Below are 12613 nucleotides of genomic sequence, written 5' to 3' on the forward strand. Positions count from 1 at the left end.
TGTGTCGCACATAAAGAACGCGCTGAATGTACTAAGTGAAGCGCATGCAACTTTGCCATACAGAAATAAGCCCGTCTTTAAGAACTGAAAGTAACTGATGTTTAACAGGAGAAAGCGAATGTTTTAATGAAACACTACCTCGGCAGTGGCATTCATGTCTCTGGTGACTCTTCCTGTGAAGTCAGTAGACGGATTGGGAGAGCATGGGGGGGTCATGAGGTCGCTGGAAAGGGGTGTGTGGTGCTCCCGATATCTTTGCAAAAGGACCAAGGTCCAAGTCTTTAGAGTCCTGGTGCTTCCTGTCTTGATATATGGTTGCGAGACATGGACGCTACCCAGTGACCTGAGACAAAGACTGGACTCCTTCACTACTGTGTCACATCAGAGAATCCTTGGGTCCCGCTGGTTTGACTTTGTGTTGCTCGTGGAGTCCCGAATGAGGCACATGACCTGCACTGTGAGGGAGCGTCAGTTACGGCATTACACCCATGTGGCGCGTTTCTCTGAGGGTGATCCGGCTCGTAAGATCCTCATTGTGACCCTGTAGTTAGGATACATAGGATGGATGGATGGACTGGCTTGGCCATTGAAGAATTTTCTATTTTTTTTTTTTAGCTTTGATAGACTCCTGTCTTGTCTTAGCGGTGTGTTTAAATCATTATCTCGTTGTAGGGTGAAGCTATGTCCAATGAGTTTGGAGGCATTTACTGGATCTTGAGCAGATCAGTTGTTTCTACACACCTCAGAATTCATTGTGCACTGCTGTCAGCAGTTCCATCATCAATGAAGAGAATATAAATATAAAATCAATGTCTGTCTGTCTGTCCGCTTATCACTACTTAACGGATTTAGATTGTTTTTTCTTTTCTAGAATTTGCTTGAACATTCTGGTTGATTTTGCGACCTCTCTCATCGCGCTAAGAATCATAGTTTGCTTGCGGCACCAATTTATTTGCGCGAATCTGAGAGACATGGGGTGGGCTGAGTTCCTCCTCACTCATGCGCCAGCCTCAGGGCAGTCCGCTTAGCTAGTGACTGAGAGAACTACTTCACGGATTTAGATCGGGTTTTTTTTCTACAATTTACTTCAACATTCTGGTAGATGTTGCCACTTCTCTCATTGTGCTAAGAATCATAGTTTGCTTGCAGGATGGATATATTTGCACTAATCTGAGAGAGACGATGTGGGCCGTGGGGAGGGGGAAGCGTGACGTCAAGAGTAGGGAGCCGGGCAGTGCCCTCCTCACTCACGCGCCAGAATCAATCTACATCTGCGTTTTGGAGTGTACCTTGCCTCCGCTTAGCTAGCGCCATCGTTTTTTTAATCGTTTTTTAACGTTCGTCCTGTTTCACTACAACATGGGCGGAGCCACGTTGGACGGCTAGTCTATGTATCTTATATATAAACGTGTACATGTGGAAGTGTGTGTGTCTGCCCGGCCTGGTGGAGTCAGGGGAAAAGGAAGAAAACGTGTTTAGCCGCTAATAACACCAGCGAGTCGAGCACGTCAGCAAAGCGAAACCTCAGAAGAAAGACAAAATCACTTAGCCGCTAACATTGACAAAACGGGTATCCCTTTTAGTTTTCCTCCCGCCGCTAATGGACAAGCGATACGAGCACGTCGACAAAACTACAAAACGAATCCTCCTCGGAGAGAGACGCCCAATGGAGTTCCTTTCAATTAGCTGACATCTCTACATTTCGATTTTCTTTCTGACGATTTCAATAGTTTCTAGGACCGCACGGGCTTACACAGCCATCCATCCATCCATTAACCAACCCACTATATCCTAACTACAGGGTCACAGGGGTGTGCTGAAGCCAATCCCAGCCAACACAGGGTGCAAGGCAGGAAATAAACCCCGGGCAGGGCGCCAGCCCACTGCAGGCTTACACAGCTAGTAATATATATATATGTATGCGCCAGGGTGGCACAGTGGCGCAGTGATAGTGCTGCTGCCTCGCAGTAAGGAGACCTGAGTTTGCATGATCTCCCCGTGTCTGTTTTGGCTTCCTCCAGGTGCTTCAGTTTCCTCCCACAGTCTAAAGAAATTCAGTTTTCTCTTCGGCATATGGAAGGCCTGCTCAGTCGGACTTAAATGATGTGACTGGCTTGGCGTGCCTCGCAGTTAGGAGACCCGGGTTTGCTTCGCGGGTCCTCCCTGCATGGAGTCTGCATGATCTCCCCGTGTCTGTGTTAGCTTCCTCCAGGTGCTTCGGTTTCCTCCCACAGTCCAAAGAAATGCATGGTAGGTGCATTGGCGATTCTAAATTGTCCCTAGTGTGTGCTTGGTGGGTGGGTGTGTGTGCCCTGTGGTCGTCTGGCACCCTGCCCGGGGTTTCTTCCTGCGTTGTGCTCTGTGCTGGCTGGGATTGGCTCCAGCAGACCCCATTGACCCTGTGTTAGGATAAAGCAGGTTGGAAGATGACTGACTGACTGTATGTGCCATTTATATTCTTGTGGTGTCTGTAAGTAGCCATATTTATTTGTCTCTTTTTTTCTTCTCTGCTTTTGATGTTTTTTCTGCGCAGTTTATTATAAAGGGAGTTGTTCACAGGTATGGTCCTACAAATCAGTATTTTTGATTGGAGAATATGTCTATGCTGTATATACTCGCGTATAAGTCGGGTCTTGAAACCCAAAAAATTGATCATAAAATCAGACCCGACTTATACGCCCGTTCACAAATGCGACACTTCATTTTTTTTTTGTTTCCTCCAATCTCACTTAGTTTCTCAGACGCATCGAATTTTGTCGCAGCAGCAGCACAGTTACCAATTTCTTTCGCCACTTCAACGACTTTTAATTTCAAACCAGCTGATCGAACGCTCCATTGTAGATGAGGGATGCTCTTACGATAAAGGTGTATGAGGGTGTGAGATACAAAAAACACAAAACAGTGCAAACGTCACTTCGGAGTAGTTCGGGTATTCCCGTCTGGTCACGTAGGCACAATACATAGAAAAAATAAGGCCGTGGGCTCCGTGGCTACTTTCTCGGGTGGGCGGGCGTTAGCATATCGTAATCTCTTGGACCAATAACGTGAGTTTTCCCAATTTGACTTATATGGCCGACATTATAAAATACCGGAAATGATACTGTAAAATCATTGTACGCGGGAGAACTTAAACACGATTATATAGCGTAGATATGTTTGGGGTTTTTCATAATGTATACTCTGTTTAATTGCTTTAATTTAGTCTGGTGGTCCTTTTTTCTGTTTATAAAGGACACCTCCATTAAAGGGGGATCAAATTAGAGCTAAGGTTCTGTCCATTTCTGAACCTCTTACCAAGAGTAGAGGGTTCTCATGTACTGCAAGTCAGGTTCCTCGTATCGTAATTTAGCGTACCACCAAAAGGCTTACAGAATTGGACTGTTTCGACCGTGTAGTGCTGCACTTCTTTACGACTACTCTGGATTCTGTTCGGTGATGATAACTGGTACTTTGCAATCCCATTTCTAACTGGGATAACTGCAGGCCTCTGAGGTGTGTCGGGCTGAGAACTCCACGCACAATCCCACTCTGCTTAGAGGATCAAACGATATGTAAGCAAAGACGAGAACCCGTGTGGTTGTTTTCTCAGCCAGAGATGTGAGATGGAGACGTGACCATCATAAAGCTGCAAGTATCGGCGGACTCAAATTAGGTTGAAGATGAAAGACGCTAAACTCTGACAAAATCCAGACTTTCAAATCTGATTAAGCAAATCTTTCCCTCCAGGTAGCCAGAAAAGACGAGGAAAAGAATCCAAGTTCCCCGTTCTAATGGAGCATACAGAGACAGAGAATTTCAAAGCAGAGAGTCGTGAAAACGATGCCGCATCATTGTTTTCTTTTTCGGCGGCTTTAATCAAGAAGCAGGCCATTTTTTTTTATCTGCCAAATGCGGCAGCTGCTTGGGGGCTGTGTTCAGCATTCAGGCAACCCAGGAAGCCTGGCTTCTTCCCTTAGGAGGAGAAATCTGTTCTTTAATTCTCTTCGTGCCCTTTAGCATTGGCCTCATATGCGCCGCAGTAACACAGATACAGAATCAAAGGAGGACCTTTTCGCTTATTGGATTCTGTTAGTGAGGCTCGAAGCGAGTCAGCTATGGTGGCACTGGCAATCAGATGTGCCGTCTAACTGTTTCTGACTGACTTTTCTTGAAAGGTTTGGATTAGCAGATAACTGACTGGATCACACAGAGAGAAGAAGTCGGCCTCACTGGGCCCTCATGTCAAGGAAACGTGCTTGTGTGAGGAAAAGGGAGGAGGTGCAAAAAGAGTCTTCTTTTAAAAGAGCCAAGCCGGCCGCGCTCTGGTGCTCGACAGGACTGCCGGATAACCTTCAGAAAGGTTTCACAGAACAAACTGGACACCAAAAAAATGTGCATTAGATGGTCAAAATTGTCATCAACCACTGTTGGCATCCCTTCTGATTGTGTTGTACTCTGAAAATGTCGTAAGCCCCGCATTACACTTCATGACGTTCAGTCACGGCCTTCACTTACGTAATGTTAGCGAGTCGTGGCACGTGACGGCGCCTCTGTGGCTATCCAAGACAAAATTGAACTCACGAGCCATTGGGTCAGACCCCTGTGTGGGCGAGAGCTGACAACCCGTGAACACTCAGTGCCCAGACAGAGAAAACCTCAATTAAGTCAACGAGTCAAGAAATGAAGAAATGAAAATGGTTGTTCTGGATTAATGTCTAAACAACATCACGTCATTATTCTGAAATGTTCCATCCTACTGTGATTTGGTGGATTCTTTAGATTTTATTGTGAACCAAAAAATGGGTATTGTAAAAAGTCAAAGATTAGCTGAATTATGTTACGCACAAAGTTGTAGCGGGGCCACATAATACTCTATGCTGAGTGCGTTTTGTTTTTATCGTCCCATTTACTGTCCATTATGAGTGCGTCAGTGAATGTTGTCCCCGTGTGCAGAAGGGAACGATGATGGAGACAGTCCACAGCCCCGAGACGGAAATCACCAGTTTACACACCACATACATCGGGGACATTCAATATTTAAAAAATGAGGAGCGAAGGCGAAAGGAGGCGACAGGTGAGAAGCGAGGAGAGAGAGAGAGGAAAAGACAAAAGTTTACCCATCCATCTACAAACTCATCACTGCTATTTATTGCTTTATTCCACTACCTGCTTTTTTAACTACCGATCCTTCATCACGACAGCCAGAGCCGAGAAACCCCGGGGTTTTTCCAAAAATTGCCAGGCTGTTTACGGTGAGGTCGTTTTGTTGCAGGTAGGAAGCACAATATCATCACAGCCAGTTTCAATACCTTTGGGACACAATTTCAACTGCTGTATTTATCCGATCCATGTTTGTATTTGTGTGCTTTTTGTTTCTTGTTTAGGGACAAGGGAGGTTTAATGTAAATATTTGTATTATTATACAGTATATAGTAATTAGTAACTGGTGTTTTTGGGATAAGTGGTGGTTTGCACGCACATATATATATATATATATATATATATATATATATATATATATATATCCATCCATCCATTTTCCAACACGCTGAATCCGAACACAGGGGTCTGCTGGAGCCAATCCCAGCCAACACAGGGCACAAGGCAGGAACCAATCCTGGGCAGGGTGCCAACCCACCACAGGGCACACACACACACCAAGCACACACTAGGACCAATTTAGAGTCGCCAATCCACCTAACCTGCATGTCTTTGGACTGTGGGAGGAAACCCATGCAGACACGGGGAGAACATGCAAGCTCCACGCAGGGAGGACCCGGGAAGCGAACCCGGGTCTCCTAACTGCGAGGCAGCAGTGCTACCACTGCGCCACCATGCCACCCTTATATATAGCGACTGGGAGCCCCGATCGAATCGGGCTACAGATTCTACGTTTGTGAAATCCAAACTTTCTCTGCAAAGAATTATTTGTTTTTTTAAGTCCTTGAAATAATTTTGTTATCATGGCACTGATTTGTGCTTAAAATAGACCTTTTCGGCCGATGTAATGAAGAGCTTCCTGTTTAAACGGGGCTGCGAGACGTGAACTCAGCTCTTCGGCGCATATCATTTGATTTTTTTTTGATTACTGGTGGTCAGGGTCACACCTCATACTGTCAAAGATGGTGTAGCTATGACAAGGACAAGGCTTGTGCAGGAATCTAAAATCTGACAGGATCAGACATAAGGATCTTAACTGTGTAGTGTTTGGGCAGAGGGGGATCAAAGATATGGACATTCGGGCTGCTCTGGGAGGCCAGCTGAAATGTTAACTCTGTACAACTTCTTAGTCTTCCACAGTACATCACTGCAGCCTTTTAAATTTCAATATAAGGAGGAAGAAAATCTTAAATGATTGCACTAAAATGGGCTGGCGTAACTAAACCATCCCGGATCGTCACCGTGCCAGTCCATGCCATGCTTTCCAAGTGCAAGGTAAGGATTTGTGTCTCAGAAAAGATGCCGAAGTAAATGGCGCGGCTCGTCTCTTGTGAGTGCTGATAACAGGGGAGGGCAATTTCATCTTTAGTCTAAAGGAGAAAAAAAAAAAATAAAAGGTATGCCGAAGAGGAAATAGCTCAATTGAAGTAAATAAAATAGAGAACACTTCAGATAATGCTACCCCCAGTAGTGTCACTTCAGATTCAGCACACAGAACACAACGCGTCGGGCTGAAAGGCCAAAACAGAAGCTGAGTAGACGTTGGCGCAGAATGGCAGGTAGAAAATAGCGGGTTTTTTTTATTTTTTTCCTGCTCAGCAGGTAATAATAGTGTTGAATAGTTTAACAGAGGGAGCATGACGCCGCGGAAATAAGGATGGCTTTTTAAAGAGACAAGTAAACACGGTCCTGAGTGTTAAAGAACAGCCAGCTAGGTGTAAAAGATTCGCAGAGGAAGGAAGTGGCTCAGAGGCGCCACCTGCAGGTCTATATTGTGTTTATAGAATGGCATCTCCGCCTATCTAATCCTACTGACCACATCATTCTGTACAACTGTCTGCTGGTACTTATTTCTTATTGCGATTTATTTGTAATATAGTGCCTTACCACTGTGGCTAAGGCCATGCTCTAATAATATAATCTATCCCTCGATCGAGCCCCCAGTCACTACGCTGTAGGCAGACACACACACACACATATATACAGCTACAGGTCTGATTCCTGTCTCCTCAATTAAAGCTGTTCAAAACAATTCATAGTAATGAAAGCCAATAAAAAGAGCCATTATAACAATAAGCGCAGCGTCTTCTCTATTTATAAGAGCGTCAAAGACAAAAATGATCAATTCTCACAATAATCTGAGGGGAACAAAAGCGACTTGATATGTGCTTGAGACAATCACACTAGTGAGAAGAATAATATGTGAGAAATGGAACAGCAAAAATGAAATTAGCGATAATAAAAGAGGAGACCATTGTTGCTGGCATAGACTGCAGGCCTTCTGTGACTCTGAATTGGACAAAGCAGGATCAGGATCTGGATGGATGGACGGATGGATGAACATATTGACATAATGATACACCCATTCATCCATTCCTTTAACCCTCTTCTCTGTTGTTTAGAATCACAAATAGATAAGGCCTATCAGGGATAAGATGGTATCCAATCCTGGATGACAAGCCCATCAATTGCAGCATAGCATAGTAGGCAGGATTAAATAAAGAATCTAAAATTATTGGCTACAACCAAACACAGATAGATAGATAGATAGATAGATAGATAGATAGATAGATAGATAGATAGATAGATAGATAGATAGATAGATAGATAGATAGATAGATAGATAGATATTAATTGTAGCATAGTAGGCAGGATTAAATTAAGAATCTAAAATTGTTGGCTACATCCAAACAGAGATAGATAGATAGATATTAATTTTAGTATAGTAGGCAGAATAACATAGAAGAAGAAGAAGAAGAAGAAGAAGAAGAAGAAGAAGAAGAAGAAGAAGAAGAAGAAGAACTGATCAAACAGCAAAGAATTTAGTGATGGCATCAAAAATTGAGTTTAGCGTGGGCAAGTAAGCCACCACTGTCTTGCAGGCTGGCTAACATGTCAAAAGCAAATGCATCCAGCTGAACAATAAAATGGCATTTCAGAGCCTCAACCAGGAAGATGCCTATGAGTACCTGGGAGCTGACGAAAGTGATGATATTCTGCACACTAAGATGAAGATATCAACAGAAATCCTATCAACAGCTGCGACTGTCTGGAGATCCACTCGAAAAACAAGATCTCAGACATCAACAGTCTAAAGCTTCCAGTCCATGTGCAATGCTTTGGGATTATCATCTGGAAGAGATCAAAGAGTGAAAGAATGCCCACCAAGATCATGGAACCATGCAGTGACTTCACCATCCAAAAGCAGACATATCAAGAGATGGACTTGTCAAGCTCACATCTGTGTACAACAGTGCCATTGCTGCTGGCAGAGATAAGTTCTCCCACCTTGTGAAGACTCTTGAGGCCACCAGGGCAAAATACTCATTCATAGCAAAACAGCAAAGAAAATCAAGAGCAGGTACTTTTCAGTGCAATCCATTGACATATCTGCAGTGAAGCTGAGACTCGAGAGTGTCGTTAAAATTGAGAAGATGGAGCTGCTGAAACAAAGCCAACTACACAGTTAATATTTCTGTAGCCATGACAGACCATTTTGTGGACAAAGTTGTACATGTGGCAGGTCTGAACTTCTCAGGTTCAAATTGCAGCTCAGGTCCAGGCACTCAACAGCAGGTCCACCAGAAGCAGGATGAGAAAAAGTGTAGAATGTGTAGCAATGCTGAGGAGATGATCAACCATATCATCATACAATGCTGGCTTCTAATGAACACATAAACTGGGACCACAAGGTTACCAGTTATCTGCAATTGTTGATCTGGGGTAAGTTAGGGGGACCGGAGTAGGTAAATGCATTAGATGACATAGGTATTCATCTAGGCTACCGTCAACCGAGGGGCACCGTTTATGAAATTCAAGGGGTACGTGCTCCAGATAGTAAAGGGCAGCATTTACTGTATGTAACTCAAGTGACATTCACTCTGGAATTCACTCCCACCAAGAGTGAACCTAGGGCTCCATATTGGCTCCATACTGGCTCTATGGTGAACAAATGCCTGGAAATTTATACCAGCACATGCCAGAGGCCCTCATCATTATGATTATAACTCAGCGCTGACGCGGAGTGGCAGCCTTTCCAGCAGCTCTGTGTATGACTTTATCTTTCTACCTTTTTTTCTATTTTTCTTTATTTAACTGTTAACTCCTACCACTTTCTTTATGTGGACTCGTTTCCTTAACACTTTTTACTACTTGGTGATGGATTTTTACACACCGAGACTCGTCTATTCAAGTAGTCAACTTCAAGCGCTGAGAACAAATGCGCACGCTGGTGTGGTTCCCTATTTACCTGACGAGTTAAGAAGGTGGTATCGGGGCAGCAGAGCCGGTGCTAAGATAAAAGCCAAGCGTCTAGCAAGAAAGTGGCGCTACAAACCTTCGGTGCCTGCTGTGATCCTGGGAAATGTGAACTCACTACCCAATAAGATCGACGAACTGGCTGCCCTGGTGAAAAATGTCAGGATCTACAGAGAATGCAGTTTACTGTGTATTTGTGAAACGTGGCTAACAACTACCATCCCAGATGCTAACGTGGAGCTACCCGGGTTTAGCACAGTTAGAGCGGACAGAGAAGCAAATACCTGCGGGAAGCAGAAAGGAGCGGGAGTCGCTCTCTATGTCAATACAAGATGGTGTAACTCTGGACATGTAAACGTTAAAATCTCCACTTGCTGCTGGGACATCGAACTGTTGGCCGTAAGTCTGCATCCCTACTACTTGCCAAGAGAGTTTGGACACGTCATTGTTGTTATTGTTTACATCCCTCCTCGGGCGAACGCGGAGATAGCGAGTGACATCATCCATTCCGCAGTTGCTAAGTTACAAACGCAGCACCCTGAGGCACTTGTGGTAATCGCTGGAGATTTTAACCATGTGACACTGGATAAAACATTACCTGACTTCTCACAGTATGTGGACTGTAACACCCGGGGAAACAGGACTATTGACCTACTGTATGCAAACGTTAAAGACGCATACAGCGCCACCCCGTTGCCTGAACTTGGGAAAGCAGATCATAACCTGGTTCTGCTTCAGCCTCACTACAAACCAAGATTGATGGAGCTACCTACAACCACACGATCATTCAGGAAGTGGTCCCCTGAGGCAGAGCAGGCTCTGAGAGACTGCTTTGGAATTACGGATTGGGAAATCCTGGAGGGATCACATAGTGAGAACATTGAGGAGGCTGTTGACTGAACTACTGATTACATCAACTTCTATATGGACATTGTAGTTCCAGTAAGAACAATACGCTGCTATGCTAATAACAAGCCATGGATTACAAGTGACATCAAGGGCCTTTTGAACCAGAAGAAAAGGGCTTTTAAAGACGGTGATCAGCATGAGCTCAAGCGCGTGCTGAAGGAACTCTGAGTCCAGCTCAGGGCGGCGAAGGAGCAGTACAGGAGAAAGCTGGAGCAGAAGTTGCAGAATAACAGCATGAAGGAAGTGTGGGATGGGATGAAGATCATCACTGGCTGAAGCTCGAAGTGCGGTGCCACCATCGAGAGAGACATGGAGAAAGCAAACCAAATGGTTTGACCACCGTAACCCACTCTCACCTCGGAGTACTTCATCCTCCACCCATCCTTCTGCTGATACCAGCATAGAAGAGACATCCCCACACACAATTACAGCAGCCCAGGTGAGCAGAGAGCTGAGAAGACTTCATGCCAGCAAAGCAGCGGGTCCAGATGGAGTATCGCCACGACTGCTGAAGGCCTGTGCGCTGGAACTGGGAAGTCCTCTACAGCGCATCTTCAACCTGAGCCTGGAACAGGAGAGAGTCCCAAGGCTTTGGAAAACATCTTGCATCACCCCTGTCCCAAAGGTATCACATCCTAGTGAGCTGAATGACTTCTGGCCTGTTGCTCTGATGTCACATCTGATGAAGACCATGGAGCGGCTGCTGCTTCACCACCTTAGGCCACAGGTCCGCCGCGCCCTCGACCCTCTGCAGATCGCATACCAGGAGAAGCTGGGAGCGGAGGATGCCATCATCTACTGTATATGCTACACCGATCCCTCTCCCACTTGGACAGAGGCAGTGGTGCTGTAAGAATTATGTTTTTGGACTTCTCTAGCGCCTTCAACACCATCCAACCTCTGCTCCTTAGGGACAAGCTGACAGAGATGGGAGTAGACTCACACCTGGTGGCATGGATCGTGGACTATCTTACAGACAGACCTCAGTATGTGCGTCTCGGGAACTGCAGGTCTGACATTGTGGTCAGCAACACAGGAGCGCCACAGGTGACTGGACTTTCTCCGGTCCTGTTCAGCCAACATACATCAGACTTCCAATATAACTCAGAGTCCTGCCAAATGCAAAAGTTCGCTGATGACACTGGTATTGTGGGCTGCATCAGGAGTGGGCAGGAGGAGGAGTATATCTCTATCTATCTACAGTATCTATCTATCTATCTATCTATCTATCTATCTATCTATCTATCTATCTATCTATCTATCTATCTATCTATCTATCTATCTATCTATCTATCAAGTTTGGAGACATTGCTATCATGATGGGACATGATCACATTTCAGCTAACCATCTTGATATGTTGGTCTTTCACAAGAAGAAGAAATGACGCCTGCTGGCCAATTTGGCAGATCCAGATGACAACAATGTCTTATTCAAAGAAGCTGAAAAGCAGAGCAAACATCAAGATCTGATGGATGTGTGACACCAATACTAGAGTTGTGCTCATGGTGATCGGGGCTCTTGGTACCAACAAAAGGGGATTCTAAAAGAATCTACAGGGAGCTGCCAGGGCACCACACAGCTCAAGAAGAGCAGAAGATTTGCACTGATGGGAATGGCTCATGCTCTCCTCAAACCACTGAGTTAAACCTTAGGTCCCAGGTCGGGACACAGAGACCTCAGCATCCTTCAGCAGATTGACATGAGAAACTTCTTCTTTCGGCTGCTCTTGTTAGGGGTTGCCACAGTGGACCATCTTGTTCCATATTTTCCTGTCCTCTACATCTTACTCTGTTACACCCATCACCTGCATGTCCTCTCTCCACATCTATAAACCTTTTCATAGGCCTTCCTCTTTTTCTCTTGCCTGGCAGCTCTATCCTTAACATCCTTCTTCCAATATACTCAGCATCTCTCCTCTGCACATGTCCAAACCAATGCAATCTCACCTCTCTGACTTAGTCTCCAAAATGTTCAACCTGAGCTGACCCTCTAATATCCTCCTTTCTAATCCTGTCCATCCTCGTCACACCCAATGCAAATCTAAGCATCTGCTCCCTCTAGCTCTGTCTCCTTCTTTCTAGTCAGTGCCACCATCTCCTACCCATATAACATAGCTGGTCTTACTACCGTCCCGTAGACCTTCCCTTTCACTCTTGCTGATATCCGTCTGTCACAAATTACTCCTGACACTCTTCTCCACCCACTCCTTCCTCCCTGCACCTCTTCACCTCTCTTCCACACTCTCCGTTACTCTGTACTGTTGATCCCAAGTATTTAAACTCATCCAACTTTGCCAGCTCTACTCCT

General features: G+C 45.1%; 1 protein-coding gene across 1 annotated transcript in view; it reads right to left on the reverse strand.

The window, feature by feature from the left end:
- cacng2a (calcium channel, voltage-dependent, gamma subunit 2a) overlaps nucleotides 1-12613 on the reverse strand; it is a 281186-nt gene that overhangs the window by 47216 nt on the left and 221357 nt on the right. The gene's annotated exons all lie outside the window — the stretch shown is intronic.

This window comes from Polypterus senegalus, chromosome 10 (assembly GCF_016835505.1).
Source record: "Polypterus senegalus isolate Bchr_013 chromosome 10, ASM1683550v1, whole genome shotgun sequence".
NCBI lineage: Eukaryota > Metazoa > Chordata > Cladistia > Polypteriformes > Polypteridae > Polypterus > Polypterus senegalus.